General features: G+C 32.9%; 1 protein-coding gene across 3 annotated transcripts in view; it reads right to left on the minus strand.

Annotated features, from left to right (window-relative positions):
• LOC125073953 (neural/ectodermal development factor IMP-L2-like) overlaps positions 1-20044 on the minus strand; it is a 75976-nt gene that overhangs the window by 11078 nt on the left and 44854 nt on the right. Inside the window, exon 1 of one of the 3 annotated variants that reach the window (XM_047685076.1) lies at positions 5815-5823. The exons of the other annotated variants lie outside the window; for them this stretch is intronic. The gene's annotated coding sequence lies outside the window, so the exon portion shown is untranslated. Of the gene's footprint in view, positions 1-5814; positions 5824-20044 lie in introns of those variants that run through there. 3 annotated transcript variants of the gene reach the window in all.

A 20044-nucleotide genomic window follows, 5' to 3' on the forward strand; every position in this document is an offset into this window, starting at 1 on the left:
AATTTTTTATTTAAATAGCATTATTCAAGATATATATATTTATACGGTAGTTAAGCGGACTGGCAAATGGGCCACCTGATGGTAAGTGGTACCTACATGGGTTGTATTTTTTTTTACAATTTCATACATCACCAATGCGCCTCAAACCATGGAAATTAAGATGTTATGTCTTTTGTGGAAGTAATTATACGATCTCTCACGCTTCAAACTAGAACACAACGATATTAAATATTGTTTCTTGACGGTAGATGAGTAGGGGGATATGTACCCAGACGGTCTTGTAACTACAAGCAAGCTTTACAAGCAAGTACGGTACTTAAATGGAAATATTACATATTGTCTAATTTCCCAATATCCCTGTAACTTATGCAGAAATCACCAATTGATTGAAGTACGTAACGGGCCGGGAGTCAAATAGTTCATTACGGCATTTTACTTAATAATAAATCGTTTTTATTGTTAAACATGAGATACATAACATATACATATGTATCTAAGTATATAAGTAACGTATAAATTAGAGAATATACACTTAAGTATTTAAAGTAACCTCCAGTTTATAAAATGCTAGTCAAAATCAGATTGATTCATCTGAATGGTCATTGGTTAACGGCAGCTGATGACGTAATCGCAGACCAATTGGCTTCCAGCGTTCACATTTTAAAGCCGTTTGGTGATTTTTTTTTAAATTGTAATATTATTCTTATTTCAGGTATATAATAAAAAATCCACCACGGATTTTTTTATTTCCAATTTAAAAATAAGCATATCATTGCGATATAATCTTTCGAATAATAACAAAATGGCTTCCGATTATTAAATTGTTACCCTAAAATATTTACCGAAAACATAATAAAAAAAAAATACTAAATCTATCTTTATAACATCCATAGATAATTCATTAATTATTATTAATAATGACGATCTATTATAAAGTTATTATTTTTCTGACATTTATCTATTGACAAGTCTTGCAAGGATGCAGTTGGTTTTTACGCTAATTCCCTCGAACCCATGACCGAGGAAGCTGCAAGAATCGACTTCCAGCTAGCTGACTGCACTTAAAAGTCTGTTAATTGATATCAATCTGTGAACGCGAGCTACCGCACGTAGCACGTTCGGTACGATTCTAGTACTTTATTTTATTCTTTATATTAATTTCTTAGTGTAAATAATTAAGTCGCGATCACATGCCAAACATTCTTCAAAAAGGTTTCAATCAAATGTTGCAAAATAAATGCGAAAAGTTCGATGTTTAAATTTTACTAAAATAAAATAGTATATTTTGTAGAAAACATTTTTTCTATATTAAATAAGGGTATATAATAAGGATTGTTGCCATCACTAGATGCGTTATATTTATGACATTCAAGGCAATCATTAATCTCTAGAAAAACTTTACTTTACTAAAAGAATAGAGATAAAAAATAAACGTATTTTGCTCTTTTTTCTACTGGTATTGTCTGCGTCACCGGTTGATGGCGAGGTATTGACATAACCGAATCGACGTAAGGGGTCGGTGAGACGTACTAAGGGTGTTTCTTGTGATAGCACTACTCGGCTTAGGATATTGTCAGACTGGTGGGTCGTCATGCGGCGCACGTGCGGTCGTTACGTCTGTCGACGAGACGTTACACGTGGAGGATGATGTTAGTATGGTGCATAGATATCCGACGGATAAACTATCTTTGCGTAATACTCAGTGTCTCAGTGTCGTCGCTGTTTTAGCGCCTAAATTACAACTACGCTAAAACATATACAGAACCGCAAAAATTAAAAAAAAATGTCTCTCGAACCATTAAAAGATCACTAGCTCGGAGTCTAGAAGTGCATACACTCTCGTCCTGCCGTTTTTCCTGCCAATGCATTTGATTTTTTGACAACGGACGCGGCCATCTTCGAGTACTGCCTACAACCAGACTTGAGATTATATTTTATTTATTCTTTGACTACGTCATTGGTAAGAGAACGCATTGGACGCATGGGCAGAGAGATGGTCGCTTTAGGGGTGTATTTTGTAAGAACGCACGCTATACGGTACGTTTGCTAAGTCACGTTGACATTTGTGGAAAAAAAAAATGTCCAAGCGAGTGTTCCTTTCAGATATGTTTGAGGATCGACTCGATACGGAAGCCCTTATGGAGTATCGTTACCTACTACAACAACCCGAAGCAGTGCGTACTAATAGTTTAATAACACCAAGTTTCCGACTCCGCAAAGTCAATAAACACATCCTTCCTGGGGCAAGGGATTCGTTTTTATAATAGGATTCCGCTGATATTGTTAACGTGGTCTATTAATAAACCATACATTAAAGTCTAAATTTGAAAAAAAAAACAGCAATTAATAAGGTTTCTTATAAAATACAAGATTTATTATAAAATATAAGAGCCGAGATGGCCCAGTGGTTAGAACGCGTGCATCTTAACCGATGATTTCGGGTTCAAACCCAGGCAGGCACCACTGAAATTTCATGTGCTTAATTTGTGTTTATAATTCATCTCGTGCATGGCGGTGAAGGAAAACATCGTGAGGAAACCTGCATGTGTCTAATTTCAACGAAATTCAGCCACATGTGTATTCCGCCAACCCGCATTGGAGCAGCGTGGTGGAATATGCTCCAAACCTTCCCCTCAAAGGGAGAGGAGGCCTTTATCCCAGCAGTGGGACATTTACGGGCTGCTTATGTTATGTTATGTATATGTTATATAAAATACAAGGATATATCTATCGATGATAAGTCGTTGAATGAAATGGATTGTTTTCCAAAAACAATTAAAGTTAGTGTCATTCGGGACCAAGCAAAGATTCTATCTCTACTCTACGTGCGTAAATCCGTTGTCATTTAACAGTTATGGTGGATTAAAGATATGTTCCTACACACGTGTAACCTGAAAACATTACTCCTATTTAGATAGTCGTGTAAAAAGCGTAGAATACGTATTCGTTGGTTGCCTATACAGTGCGATTCTGTAGGATATCGCTTCGTAACTCATTTGTTTTTGACATCTAACGTAAGGTGTTATGTCCTTTTGATACGTATCCTTTAAAGGTTGTAAATATTTTAGACAATGTATAGTCAAAGTTAAGAAAAAGTTAGGTGAGTTTATTGTCGGTTCTTCACAGTGAACACCACATTTAGTAACGGTATTTTTATATTTAATTTAACTCAATGGCATGACGATTCATTTTTACAAGAACCTTCCTAATTAACGAATAGTTCTTGGCGTAAAGTTAGACTAGTACATTGGCTTTAAAAATTGCTGCACTTTAAATCGAGGGTAAGGAATAACTGACTAATTACGTTATTTCTATTATATATATATAAATTAATAAAACAAATATATATATAGTCTGCAAAAATATGTTGCATGTACAGGAGCTCCGCAATATTTCACCAAAAACCGAGAAGTTCTTTTAAATTGAATTTATATATAGTACTAGTTGTCGCCCGCGGCTTTATTGGCGTTTTAGAAGTTGGTCGCCAGGTTGGCCCCGCTTGCGGCAAGTTTGGTTCATTGATTTGGCCGTAAAAGAGTACAAGACAGTAAGATAGAGTCATTCTTTATGAAATTAGTATGAAATAAAATAAAATATATATAATAAGTATGTAAAATATTGATGTATTTTAAATATACGGCGAAGAACTTAAAATTAATTCCAGAATACGCGCGAAGTTGTACTCCTGACCGATTTCGGTCACGCCAATCAAAACGGATCGAAGCCAACTGCGCAGGAGATATGGTGCTGTACATTAGTGTGCGTAAACATAGTGTACATTTGTGTGCTCTCTCTCTATTCCTACACAATCGTAACCCGATGGAACGACTACGTGATAGGACCGAGAAAAGCTTCGGGACATCACTAATTTCAGGAATGAAATTCACTACCAGACCACTGATAATTTCTTTAATTAATTTTTAATTGCCTTAGGTTCGCACCCATGAGCTCAATGTTTGCTGTGTCATAAGTTAACCAACGCGGCAGTCAGAGCGACGTTACAGATCTAGTAAGGGATACACTGCGTTTTGATAAGGCGTTTGCCTAACTGTGAGAGATCTACAGACTTTCCCAAACTTACTGTTTAAATAGTACTATCAACTACTAGAAACTACATAAAAATCATAAGTTACCTTGAACCGGTATATTTTAAAACTTTAAGACGCAAAAAATCATAAAATTGTTCTAGATGAAAATTATCATAAATATATTTAAATAAATTCGTGTCAAGAAGATGCGCAGACGATCTTTGTATAAACGAATATATTTAAAGGTAAATAAACTCTTTATATATATTTACATACATTTTTGAATTTAATTGTGCGTCTGTTACGTTGCGTATATATCGAAGTAAAATAGAAAGTTTAGTGTTGTCAACATGCGTCGGTGACAACATTTATGTACCTTAACTTGTTAACAAAATTTGATACAATTGTCTAATTAAATTATTTCAGATATAATTTGAAATTGTTTAATTATTTATTATGTGTGTTAATTGCCTGTGAATAATTTGTTTTATTTTATATTTACCATTAATATGTTGTTCTAGATATTTACTGTTGTATGATTTTATATGTGTTCTGGTAGTAGGGCTTTGTGCAAGACCATCTAGGTATACCACCAATTATTCACATAATCTACAACCAAGAAATGCAATAAATAAATGGTAAAATTTACTTGGTGGTAGGGCTTTGTGCATATGTCTGGGTAGGTACCACCCACTCATCAGATATTATACCGCCAAATAGCAGTACTTAGTATTGTTGTGTACCGGTTTGAAGGGTGAGTGAGCAGGTGTAACTACAGGCACAAGGGACATAACATCTTAGTTCCCAAGGTTGGTGGCGCATTGGTGATGTAAGGAATGGTTAATATTTCAGCGCCATTGTTCATGGGCGGCGGTGACCACTTACCATCAGCTGGCCCATTTGCTTCTCCGCCTACCGTAAACATAAAAAAAAAAATGAGCCTGTCTAACTACAGGCCCAAGGGACATGATATGTTAGTTCCCAAGGTTGGCGTATATGTATGTAAGGAATGGTTAATATTTCTATCAGCGTCAATGTCTTTGGGTACCCGTCACCCAATAGCACGACCGTTTATTGATGTTGTAAAAATAAAAACGAATCGATTAATCTCCTACAAGTCTTAAGTAAGATCAAACTAGAAATTCGCCCTGGAGCACGATCGTGGTATATCAGAAAACGTCACGTGACATTGTCTATAATAATTATAGTTAGAAAAATGGCTAGGCTATTAATTACAAGGCTAATCAAAGTAGTTGGCTGCGACTTTAAAACAACTAAACACTTCGAGGCTCTGTAGATACAATGACTGTAATTGTTATTATGATAGGCGTTTGTGGTACGCGTGGAAAGTGTTTAATGAATATTAAATGTTTATCTAGGCTTTAGGATAAGTCCAAGCAAAAGATGATGATGATAAACTCTACTACCAGTGGTTTCTTCATCACCTTTTGCGATGAAACAATATAAATGATACATGTTAAGTTATGATTTTTTTCCATTAAGGCTGATAAAATTTGAATGATACGTATTTAAGGAATCGATTTCAAGGCTTCACGAAACACGAGGATACATATCGTGGCCTGAATATGATACCAGTTGTCATTGAATTTCAAATTGAATCGAATTTTAAATGAATCGAGTTGATTTTTTCATTCAGTTTCAAAACGACATTTTTCCTGTAAATATTACAATGTAGTCTGAAATTAAATGCGTCCGTTTTTTTTCGCCGTAGTTTTTCCAATATTTTAAAAATGGTGAACTTATGTACGCACGTGAGAAGTTCTACCTTTTCTGAGCATCTGAAAATTGATTTTTGCATAAGAATTATTACCATTAAGTCCTTAAATATATACAAATATGAATTAAAAAAAGTCAAGTATAGTATGTATATACAGTTAGGTATAGTATAAGTCTTGACCGCGTGGAATGGTGGCAAGAATGCTTGCAGCATTACCCCCTTATATCGCAAATAATTAATTACAATTAAATAATAATATATACTTATTAATAATAACATAGAAATAATAATAACATCATTCTTGTCTTCTTCTTCCATACTTCTATGTCGGACGTCATCTCACAAGTAAAATTCTTTCTAACCATATCGTCTTTCATGTGTGAATCCATCCATCGTTTCTTTGGTCGTCCCCTCCTTCTATATCCATCCATATCCATTCTCAAAAGGTTTCGCACAACATGGTCTTCATTCCTCTGCATAACATGCTCATACCATGACAGTCGGTTTCCATATAGCTTCTCAGTTACAAATATAATTATAATAATTGTAATAAATTTATTTTCTTTTATTATCACCACTAATATAAAACTTACGTACAAGTTTAATTAATCACAATTTAAATTTGTTATAAGATGACCATTTTTAAATAAGTTGTGAAGTTGCCTACGTCGAGCGTATAAACGTTCTCTATACCGTATCCAAGCAGAAAGTAGGGACTACAAGCTTATTTTTATTTCTTGTATTAATTAAATTCAAAGTCAACATCTTCATTCAATATTACCCGACGAAACGACCCGACGAAAATAAAATTCGTTTAATTCAGATGACAAATGTAAAGCTACTCATTCAAAATGTCGATTAAACAGAGAAGAATTGCAATAATCTGTGTTACTTTTCATTTATGACGAATAAATTGTTTTAGAACAGGAAATATTCTGCATTAAGATGGAATAAATGATACTTTTTCGAATTTCTACGTCGAGATCGTCCATTGGTTCGGACACGTGATTGTTAGTAAGGCTTGCGAGTTTAGCTACTGAATTTCATGCTTGTAATTTGTGTTTATAATTTATATATTGCTCGGTGAAGAAAAACATCGTGAGAAGAGCGAATATCTATAGACAGATAGGGCAGACTAAATACTCTGTATTATCTACCAACCCAAACTGGAGTAGTTCTTAGGTAAGCGTTACTGTACCTTTCCTTTTTTCATTAAAACACGCAATAATTACTAATTGTTTTTTTTTTCTAGCTTTGTCTTAATTTCGCCTATATTGTCGATCCTCCAATGTCATAAAGTTATATGCGATTGATTTTCTTTGTATTATTAGGTCTGTCAAATTGGATACCTGATGGTGTTGAATCACCACTGCCCATAATCATTCGCGCCGTAAGAATTTTTTACCATTTCTTAAATCGCCGATGCACCACCCAGATATAGTAGAATAAGTCGAAACATAACAATACTAAGTACTCATGTTTGGTGGTAGAATATCTGAGTGGGTGGTACCTACCCAGAAGACCTTGCACAAAGTCCCACCATTAAGTAAAAGTTCATCCAGTACCTACACATGTATCAATAAATAAGTAACAGCATTTAATATGACGATTATTTAAAACGATTCGTACGATTTCCTGCTACGGACGTTCTGATTGAAATTATAATAGTTTTGTATGCGAAAAGTGTATTTGAATTTTAGAAATCGGTCAATATTTACGTTGACGGCGAATTTTTGTGTAGTATCCACTTCGAATGAACGAAATTGTAGCTGTTTCTTATATACTTATTAACTAACCTTAAAAAAGAAGTTGATTACTTGGTGGTAGGGCTATGTCAAAGATTAATTGAGCAAATACTATCTACTTATTTCATATTCTACCACTGAACTGCAATGGTAAAAATTGTTGTTTTATGGCCTATGGGATGAGTGAGGCACAAGGGACATAACATCTTTGTGTCCAATGTTGGTTGCACATTGGCGATATGAAGAATGCTTAATATTTGTTACAGCGCCAATGTTTATCGGTAGCGCGGAACACTTATAATTTTTTCTCAATTTATATTTATATTTGGTTGAGTTTTATTTCTAGGCCATTATACACATATTACTAAGGATAGCAAATACGACACAATCGAAATATTTTCAAGAGGACAGTTTGGTTAATATGGGGTTTGAACCTATGATCTGAATCCAAAATGGGTATGCTGGTCATGGGTCTATCTTCTCTTCCTTGACTCTATTCAACAACTACTCTGTTAATTGCATATTATAAAGAAAAAGATAACTCCACAAGTGTGTATCTCAATGAAGATATCTTTCTTTCTTTCAATACCCAGCCGAGATTTAAAATTACGCCGAAGAAGTAAAACTTCCCACACGTGTTGAGAAGCACCTTTTTTAATATAATTCTTTGTTTTCGTATAAGTGGATACAGTCCCAATGATTGATCTGCAGCTAAACCGTTCAAAGAACCCCTCTGAAGTCCGACAGTATTAATTTATGACAATACGCCAGTTTTAGTTATAACTGGTCGCGACTGCTCAGTACTAACATGGTATATAGAACTCTGAATGAATGAAATGAACGAATGAATCATGTTTTGATATTTTATAATATGACTCAATGTACAAAAAACAAATACGACCACAGATTAATAATTAATGCTACAAAAAAATTCAAAAAACGAATGTTCGTTTTTTTGTTGTTAATTTTATACTTCCGACCTCGTCAATCAATATGAACGACTTAATAAGTCCGTTAGTGATAAATAATAATGGTTTATATATATTCTAACTAATACTATTAGTGTGAAACTGAGTTTGTCTGTTTGTTACACTTGTACGTTTTAACGGCTCAAGCGATCGTCATGAAATTTGGTAACATCAGCTTCATCTGCAAACGTTGACGACGCGGGAATTATCATAAATAAATTGTAGACTTTGAACAGAAACGTAAAAAAAAATGTTTTACATGTTGGTCTAAATAATAAATGAAAATTTTTATTTATATTATTATTAATAAATAAGATTACACTTAATAAATTCAACGAGGACATATTATTGTTCTATTTTCAAAATATACCAATTATTTATTTTCCTCGTACATGGGATTGTCAAAATTGAATGCTAATTCCCGGTAGTGTGAAACGACGTGTCTTTATGTTAATACGTCAAAAGACCTGTCACTTTGATAATTAAATATTGACGTGTTATCGTATTATTATCTGAAGTGTAATAAAATATTTGACAAAGTGTTAAGATAGTCTATTTTTATTTTATTTTAAGGTCTTTATTTGAGCCAAAAAGACACATTATTTCGACAAATAACATTCAAAACAGTTTTATCATTATTTTCTTAATATATTAATTTATTTTAAGTGATCTGCTCCATAAAATATTTGTAAAAAAAAAGTAATTTACAAATACTTTGAAAGTAAAAAATGTGTTAATACTTTTTAGAAAACATTGCGACACAATATTGTAATTTTGTTCCTTCCACGTGTCTACTAGTCAAAGACATGTGTATAATTGTGTTATCAGTTTGTTTGGCTGTCTCTTTAGTTTCGTGGTTAACTTATAAGATCCAGAGGTTCTAAATTCAAACTCCGAGTCGAGCCCATCAAAAATTAATTGAGTTCCTCTGTCAAGATTTTATATGAAGTTGCCAGTGTTAATACTACCGTGCTTTATAAGACAAGTAAAGAACTCAACTTTCTGGTTGTGTCCAATCCAGTTGGATTATGATTGTTAGGGAATAGAGTGCATCTGTGTTTATACAGATACTCAAGCACTATATTATCTCCTTAAATATGGATGCCGTGTCTAAAATCGGCTGGAGGAAATCATCGTTTGTTAACAATTTGTAAAGTCATAGATAAGCGCACGATTTACGTCGACAGTGAAGGATAGTGTGGATTTTTATGCAAGTATGTCTCGGTAGGCATCAGACCCTCATCAAATATTCTTCCATCAAACAGGAATACCTATGTTTTTATTCTTGTGTTCCAGTTTGAGGGGTGAATAAGCCAGCGCAATCGCAGGCACAACATACATAATATTTTAGTCACCAAGGTTTCAATTGGGGCTGTAATAAATTATTAATATCCCTTATAATGGACGAGCAAATGGACCACCTGATAGTAAGTTGCCATAGACCACTGCCCATAGACCGGTCGAAATTTTGCAATAATCATTTTTGGAAATTTGAGAAAAACATGGGAATTTGCAAAATTTGGACATAATTTTTGAAAACATTGCAAACAACAAACAAACTCGGGAGAAAGAGGTACTTATGTTTTTACACATACATGTATAGATATAAAAAGTTTTTTGAATGATGATACTAGTCCCTCGTCTCAATTTGACAGTTACGTGCAAATTACATTTGCAAAAGTTGGCGGGAACGCTTCTCTATCTATAACACAATAATGGACAAACAAATTGAACAAATATACATAAGAGGAAATCACGATCACTGAAATTAGAACTTTCCAAATAAAAGCTCATTGAGCTATTTATATCGAAGCAAACTGAATTAATTAGCCTTTCAATTAACAGCCTAGTCAGAAGAGTTTAAAGAACATTACCCTATTCCATGAACGGAAGATGTACAGCTGATGTTTGAGCGACGTAGTAAAAAAGGCTGTTAATTGAACGGCTAATTAAGCTTATTTGCGACATAATTATATTTTATCATTGTAGCTGTGTTTTTTGTAAATAATAGTGATCGATTATTATTAATAATGACTAACATAACTATTTACCATTTTCAAGATTTTTGTTATACGTGTAAGTGCTTTTTTGAGAGTTTTTTTATATATATTAATAATTTCGTGCAGGTCTACTATAGACCCGATCTAAACCTATCCACAATTAGCGATCATTAAAAAATGACAGTTCAAATGGCGGCCGTGTTTGTTGAAAGAAACATTTCGAATTCTTACTGCTTCAGAACGTGATGTTAATTGGATTGCCAAAATTATTAAAATTTAATTTTTGGTTTACGAAAAAGTTATATGTAATATGAAAAGTAAATGGTAAACCGTATTTGTTTAGTTTTATTTATTTTACCCGAGCGAAGTCGAGTTTTCATCTAGTCAATAAAGATATACTATTGTCGAGTTTAGAAAAGTAGGCGAATGTCATTTGCTCCGAGGTTTTTTTTAAGAAAAACGCAAAGAAATAAATAAGATTACCTAGAAATAGATTTATTATAATATATTTAACAATTAATTTGGTGTATTGTATAACTCAATGCGTATTCTTTTTTTCGAATATTCCCGTGTATTTTTGAAAAAAGAATATTTTAATTTAAACTTTAATATTCGACATATTCTATTTTCAAAAAAATATTATTATGTCAGAATCGAATTGCATTTGAAACTTCCTGAAAGATCTAAAACGACCTTGACAGTTGTGTAACGATTATGTAAGTTTTGTAATTCTGTCGCTGCAATCACAACGTGACGAATCTTTAAGTAGGTACTCGTTTCAGTCCATTTTTTCTATCGCGGATATGTTCCAAGTAATCAAGCGTTAATATTATTGAGGTTCCGTATAGATTTTTTTTTATATCTTTTAGGTTATACTTTTTTGGTTGTGGTGTTTTTTTTTTTAATATTCAAGCAGCACAGTGAAATTTTTTTTCGATGGTGTTTTCCAATTCGGCTACCGAACTCTGGGAATAAATAATTTTTATTTGCAAGTTAACATGACAACACAAAATGTTTAAATGTTGCGATAAAAAAAAAAACCTTTTTTTTTTATTAAGACAAAATTAATAAACAAACCTTATTTTTATTAAAAGAATACTCTTTGGATAATACCCCCTGGATTTAAGCTCGGGTCTCAACACAGAACTCATTAAACAATAGCAACAATTTTGAATACTAACATCATTGTAAAACTGGTTATTTGAAAAAAAAAAACTATGCGTTCCCTGAAGGTAGAATCGAAATATTGACGATTCGAAAATTCTTTATTGTAATGTTTACTTGAATAAAATACATTTGATTTGATTTGAAAATCGTATCGATGGCAAAAAAGCCACCGAAAATGTAAATGAAAAACAATAGGAGAAAAAATGGATAAGTGTTTTGAGTTTAAAATTATCTTATGTAACATCGATCGATCAACAAAGTTCTTGCTTTATATCGGTACTAGCGACCCGCCCCGACTTCGCACGGATGCAATGCTGATACTAAATATACTACATAATGTCTTACAACGTTCACAGTTTTTCAGTCAGTAGACAATACAAACCGCTATGTATGTAACCGCTATGTAACCGCTATGGGCCATATTGATCTATATTAAATGCACAATGTATTTACATAATTTGATAAGGATTAATGCTTTATTGCTTAAAATCTAATAATATGAATTATATCACCCATACGGAAACAAAAATACTCTGATCTTATAGGTACTGACAAAAGTAACTCATTGCCTAATTTTTTGTATTTTTTTCTAATTGTTTACAAATAATAATAAAATAAAATGACGCAAGTAGACGATCACAGTGCCTAAATTCATCTACGATTCCCTAGTAAAAGTAGTTACGCCTTCTACGTCACGTACGCACTCTGACGCAGGTAACTCAGAAATGTATGTGTTACGAAATGTTACCTACGATTCGGATTCGGTGTCACGTGATTAAAATGATCATAGCAGGTAACGGTACTTGGTTAGGTTATACAACTTATTACTCCCGGCCTCGCAAGGGAAGAATAAGGGCTTATAAATAAACATATAACGTTTTATTGAAGGACAAACGTACTTATATAAAAAAAAAAAAACTTGTTTTGAGTTACCACTAAAGAAAACAGGAACCCCTATATGATAACTTCGTTGTCCGTTTGTCTGTTAAGACCTCTTTTTCTCAGGAACGCGTAAAAGTATAAAGTTGAAATTAATACCAAATACTGATATTAGTGGTCTCTTGAAGCTGTGAAAAAATCAAATTTCTAAGTCTATGTAATCAAAAGGCCATTTATGTCGCTTTTTCATACATTCGCGAAGGTAATTAAAACCTAACGGGTTCTTCACTTTGATCATGATTCTCATGTAATTTGGCAAAAGTATTTGTCTACTGGTACGGTTTCCTCAGTGCGCGATTCCGAATCGCACTTGTCCGGCTTATTTCAGTACGTCAAGGCATTCGTCGGTGAATGAATACTTCATAAAATTAGAGGAATACACTACAATTAGAGGAATAATTTAGGAATAGATAATGGAACTGTTGTATTCATATAAAAAATGTAAGTTTATTAAAATATAAGACCGCTTCTCGTTGCGTCCATCGGTGAGTCAACACACAACGACCGTTGACAAATGTATATAAAACTTATCTTAATTATTTTAAATAGCGTTAAGTTATATTTGTATGTAATATAACGAAATATTTCTATGTATAAATGTGAAAATGACTAGTCAGTGCCAAAGAATATGTCCATATGTGGTACCAATCGAGTACCATTATCGATTTTAAATATCACACAAAATACGAAACGAGTTCTTGTTGTATACTGGGCCTACAAATATTACTTACAAATTCTTAACCTATAATCGCAACTATTTTAAAGTTTTGTTTGTTGAATTCGTCTGAATTTTAAGAGTATAAATCGTCTATCGTCTAATTTTCAGTCTAGACCATCTTACACGTGTATCCATTTGGATGTTTCAGATTTCAAGGATTTTCGCCTCATTATTTCTAGAAAGCGCGTAAAAATTTTATATGAAAAAAAAAATCAAAGATCACATTATTTAAGAATAATAAATTCATACAAAAAATTCTAGATTTATATTTTGTATAATTTACACGTGGTGGAGTCATGTTCAAAACTTCTCCGTAATACCGATGAGCTCTTGCCCATAAGTGGGACTTATATATGTGAGAGATATATTAAAGATTTAATTTGAGGGCCATGTACGATGTCATCTAATAGATCTTTGTGTACGAATTGCCCAGAAGTCGAAATAATAAAGATAATTTGAGAAATTTGAAAATTCGAACTTATTTTTCCTACATACTGAAGCTAAATAATGGAAACTCGGCTTATAAACAGATAAGAAATAGGTAATGAACTGTTTTGTTTTGGCTATTATAGAGTATACGTAAATACGGCACTCAAAATCACAAGGATTGCATGCAACAAGCGTTCGAAGCTTGTACACTACCTATACCACCAATGAATCCACCACTGCAACAGTGTGCCAAAGTCGATTATCAATTCAATTCAATTCTTAGTTTAATGGCTTTTAGTTGTGCCACAGGGCACAGATTATTTCGCCAATGTCACGTAGGATGGAGAAGACACGAAGTCGATTATCAAAGTTTTTAAAACAACTTGAAGTTTAGCTCAAACTGGTATGATCCAATTGAACGAAGGTCTCGATAGATTGAAAATGGAATCGGAAAAATAAAATGCAATTAATAATGACTTCCTTACGATAGAAACTTATGACAGAAATACTGATATGATCTTGATTAAAATTTTTAATATGAAGTTACAGATATAGAAACTAATTATGATATCCGATATAACTGGATCCAGTATACCGGTAAATGAAAATAACTAAATTACTTTCTCGTGAAGCTAAGGTAGTTAAGTAATACGTCAGTTGATAATTGAAAAAAAAAATCCTTTTTAATATTAGACCGAGAGATTTAGTTCTTAGCATAGGTTTAATTTTTTTTTTAAACTGTCTTTGAGTGTATATTTCATGCGTGCAATTTGATGTTCAATACAATTCAATTCTTAGTTTAATGGCTTTTAGTTGTGCCGACAGGGCACAGATTATTTCGCCAATGTCACGTAGGATGGAGAAGACACGAAAGAGATTGATCGGTACGGTTGATGTAATTTGATGTTTTCTGTTTTTTATTTTTTATTGACATTGACGTTTTATGTCAGTTGTCTTTCCGCCTAGTTTTACTGAGACTTAAAAAAAAAAGATTTGAATTTAGTCTTAACTAGATTCGATGCAGGATTAATAATAATTCGAATTTATTTCATTACTACTGAGTACCTACTGAGTAACTACTGAGTTTCTTGCCGGTTCTCGGAATCTACATTCAGAAACGGCGGTATTTTGAAAAATTACGAATAAAGTACAAATAAATATTTTGAAATGATGGATCCCGCAATGCATCGTAAAAATGAGTTTTAATTAAAAGGCAAATCGAAAAGAACTATTGTATTAAAATGTATTACAAGAATTACAACAGGTTTTGCTGAAAACACACAACACAAACTAAAAAGGTTCAAATTCAAAGACACAGAACATCTTCCATCCCGTTCCCACAATCACACTTTGTTTATAATAAACGTGTAACGTAATTACTTCCCGCGTAATTGCAAGTCATGGAATTATTCCCCGAGGATTTTCCAGAGCGCTTTAATATGAGGATCCGCAAAGGTCAGATATATAGGTCGATGCAACATAGAGCGACGGAACCCGGAACCCGAAAATCCTAGATTATCTCTGATGATAACATTGACCTGCAAAGGAGTGAACACGAGGTTCCTTACTCTTAACTCTAGGTTAGGCTCACAGGTCTCTGAAGACATTTTAAGACGTCGCATCACAAGCAATGTAATGGCGTCGAATTCTTTTTTTTTTATTTGATTTAGATGTATTCATAAATATGACATTGAATAATTGACTTGTTTTATGTGTCGATAAATTAATTAATTTATTTATATTCAATTTAAAAATTAAAATTGATTTTATTTTATGTATTATTTACATTATTATTTTTAATTGATGGAAAGACCGGCGGTAGTTTTACATTTAATATAATCTTGTAAAATGTCGATTCGTATCGAATCGAAGATATTCTTAATCTTAGTATATTTATATATCTAGATAGTGTCATATTACAAAAGAACTGAAATAAATAGGCCAAATATATTATCTTAGTGTGACAGCTTACTCTCGCCATTTTATTTACTAGTATGCGTATACTTATTAATTTTTTTTCGATGCGTTCTCAGCTTTAACATTCTATAGACAAATGTATAAAGCTATGAGCTTACTTTACTAACAAATTTTAAGAGGATAAATATCGAAAAATCCGTTGATAAACATCAGATTTGTACAAATAAATCGTACCGAAGAAAAAACGTGTGATGTAAACGAACCTTTCACTCAATCAAGTTTAATAACAGCAAATAATCGATTTGCTTGTACAAGATCTTTCAACGCCATGTGCTTTTTATCCGTTTTTTAATATAAACATTATTTTTATAAATAGGTTATTTTTGTTGAAATAGTTTAAAAGCGTTGAGAGATTCTGCTATACATCCGTGAAAAGTTTATAATTTGTTACACTTGATTAATTACTTTGAACTCGAAATTAAAATGGCCGCTTGCGTTTGTACCGTTGTCTGTGTAATATATATAAAAAAAAAAAACAAATAAACGACAAATATCCAGTTTTATGAATTATTATTTACTTAATTGATATCTACGTTTTTAAATAACTTTGTCCAAGTCTGAGTAGGTTAGGTTAGTATTATTGTATTCCGATTTAAAATAAAAGTAAGCTAGTGTAATTAACACGAGATAAGATCTTAGTTCCTAAAGTTGCTATGATTGGTTCCTAAGGTTGGTTGGCACATTGGCGTTGTCAAGCATGATTATTATATCTTAACTTCTATTACATACTGCCGATATAACAATATTATACCTAATTGTGTTAATATGTTAATCGGCTTTCAAATAATAAATGCTACGTATCCATTGAATGGAAACCTTAATCGAAGGTCACATATTAAAATTTAGCGCCTTTCAGTTTTTTGCGTACTCAATAATTGTTTACAATGAATCCCGTGCTCAATATTGAGGAAACCGGAGTGTTCTGCATGAAACACTATCTGTACGAAAAATTTGTTTTTTTTTTTTTTTTTAAAACTAAACTGAAAATAACTGAAAATACTACCGAACTAATATACATAAAACTTATATCAAATATATCTATAACATATCTATCTCTATTGAATCTCTATCTCTTTTTTATAGAGTAGTTAGGTGGACGAGCAAACAGGCCACTTGATGCTAAGCCGTCACCATCGCCCATAGACAATGGCGCTGTAGAAGATATTGACCATTCCTTACATCGCCAATGCGTAAACAACCTTGGGGACTAAGATGTCCCTTGTGCCTGTGGTACTCACTCATCTTTCGAGCCGGAACACAACAATACTGAGTACAGCTGTTTGGCGGTAGAATATCTGATGAAAGGGTGGTACCTATCCAGACGGGCTTGCACAAGGCCCTACCACAAAAAGATCCGGCCTCAGATAGGATAAAATAGTGTGGCATTCTGCAGCTTGGCAACCTCGCCATAAGACTAAAAAGGAAGACCACAGTATAAGTAAGTAGTAAAAAACAAAGACGCCTTTTTGTACTAAGCATTTATAACGTTGATTATAAAATTAATAATAAGTATCAGTAAACGTCAAGTGTCTTTTTTTATTTCTTTTAATTTAAATTATAGCAAAAAACGCGATCATTGAATATAAAATTTAATCATGATAAGTGATTTAAAAAATGACAGCCGACGACCGCCATGATTATTCAATGACGTCATACGATTACGACCGTCGATACCGTCAAATATTGTCTTGAAAAACCAACTCATCTAAATCATTCCCAAGGAATTCTGATGTCGTGGAAAACAACCTAAATGTGTCGGAGTAAAGTTAGCACCGTATGTATTTTATATCCCACACAAACAGCACCATCGTGGGATAACTTTGAAATCATTACGTTAACGTTAAGAAAGCTTAAACTTTTGCAATTAAATTCGTAGTATCATTTCTATACGTCATTGTACAAACCTTACTACCAAATTAAACCAAGTAGCCCTGTGTTTACATGCTTTTAGAGTTAGTGATTTGAGTTATAGCTGTTGTAAAGAAGTGTTAGTTTTAAATAAGCATTCGATTTTCTAGTAATGATGATGTTTTCTTCAACTACGTACACATCTTTAGACGTATCATATAAAATGAACAAAATATCGACGGACTGTACGTCAGCTGATGGAAATCTCAAAAGTAATCAAGCTACCGCGAAGTTCTGCATCAATCGTATTTTACGTTCTTTGCGTAAATCTCGAAACGTAAGCAAACATGAAAATTAACATAATATTAGCGAGAATCATAAAAAGTTTACGTTTCGTTTAGAGAGATGATAACTATTTTTGTAACATGAAATTTATTTGAAACGTTTTCAAACTAAATTCGTATATTTCCCACTGCTGGACAGATTGGACACATGCTTTCCTCACGATGTTTTTCTTCACCGCCGAGCACGAGATGAATTATAAACACAAATTAAGCACATAAAAATTCAGTGATGCTTGCCTGCGTTTGAACCCGAAATCATCGGTTAAGATGCACGCGTTCTAACCACTGGGCCATCTCGGCTAGCCAATTTAGCGGAGGGTATTATAGCGTCTCACTCTGACAATCCGGCAGAAAGGATTGGCAATTTTAAACGACCATAGAGATCAGCTTTAGAACGACGGCTACATACCGTACGAAGCATGGTACACTATCTACATTCAAAGCTGCAACTGAGAATTTCTGGATAGCTTACTTTTATTCGACGTAGAAATTGAAATTAGGATTTAGAGATCGGAAGCCTAATAAGCTACAAGGCCAAATAATCAGTCAAAATAAATATCCAAATTAATATATACTTTATTCAAGTGCAACTATGCGAGTTTCTTGCCGTTTCTTCTCGCTGGAGGCTGCTTTCCGAAATGGTGGTAGTTTTTTAATATCGACGATTCAAAAATGCTTCGTTGTGAAGTTTACTTGAATAAAATTGATTTGATTTGAAGTACAATTTTACAACTACTTTGGAATCGTCATTTTACTGGACCGTATTAAACGTATAGCTTATACCACCAACAATACGTTTAATTATATCTGTGATGTTCGACATACAAAGGGATGTGATTTGAACTTAAGCAGTTGAACTTTAGTCTCCCTTGTCTCATATAAGCGTTAAGATGAATTTTAGGATAAAATAGTAATCTATATTATAAGGTATTTCTAAAATTTGATTTATATATTGGAAAAAAATATTAAGAATATTATATCTCACAGGTTTTTCATTTAATGGTACTGGTAAGTGGATGGCTATTGGGCCAACTGATGACTGCGGTAGAATATCTGATGAGTGGGTGGTACCTTCCCAGTTGGGCCTACTCAAAGCCCTACCAAGTAAATCAAATTATCAATCCATCCAAAAACACGTGGATCCAAAGACCACTGGTCCAAATACGGATAAGCAATACTCAGTTTCATTCATAACATCATCAGTGAGTGTTCATCATCATCAGAGTGATCATCAGGAGTGTATAATCATTATTTATCCCTTGCGTATGAAGGGAAATATCTTTAGAGAAACTTCTATCGTATAAAATTCTCGAATAAGCTTAACATCCTTATATATTAGTTTATATACATATAAACTATATTAGCTTTTGCATGAAAATAAATAACAGCAATAAAATAATAATAATTTACTTATTAATAATTAGTGTTATCATGGTAAACGTATTCTTTTAACCACTAATGTAAAAGTCAAAAGTCAAGGTCGAAAATCTTTATTCAATATAGAAGTGTATACACTTGCTAATTGATAGTCAAAAATCTACAACCAATTTTATCATTCACAATTTAAATTTTAAGACAGAGGCCTATTCCATTACAACGGTAATTTTTTTTTTTTTAAATTAAACTTGCATATTTTTCTTGTATTTTAAAATAAGATAAGGTGAAGTTGTCTATTTCAAGCGACTTGACACTTAAACAGCGTTTTAGCGAGCAACTTCATCATGTACATAGTTTTTGCGCCATTCCGTGCGTGCGCATCACAAAAATTAATTCTTAACATTTTGTCATGACGCACCAAAAGAAGTTTTAAAAAATGTTTCAGCAACAAAAAATTATCGCGAAGGAAGTATTATGATGGTAAGTGCTTAAAATATGTATGTATGTTTTATCCCCTATGTACGTCTGTATTCTAAATTAGGCACGGTATGCGATATTTTGAAAACAATCACAATTTGAACGATTCATTATAATCACGATCTTAATAGCAATTTCCTGAATATCGGAATTTTCGAACAATGAATCAGACGAGAGAAGAAAGCAATTATTTTTACTATTGCGTCTTGTCATTTATCAATGAAACCTTTGTGTAAATATTACATTAAATGTAATAAAAATATCTACACGCTTTAACGTGAAACATATT

This window comes from Vanessa atalanta, chromosome 26 (assembly GCF_905147765.1).
Source record: "Vanessa atalanta chromosome 26, ilVanAtal1.2, whole genome shotgun sequence".
Lineage (NCBI taxonomy): Eukaryota > Metazoa > Arthropoda > Insecta > Lepidoptera > Nymphalidae > Vanessa > Vanessa atalanta.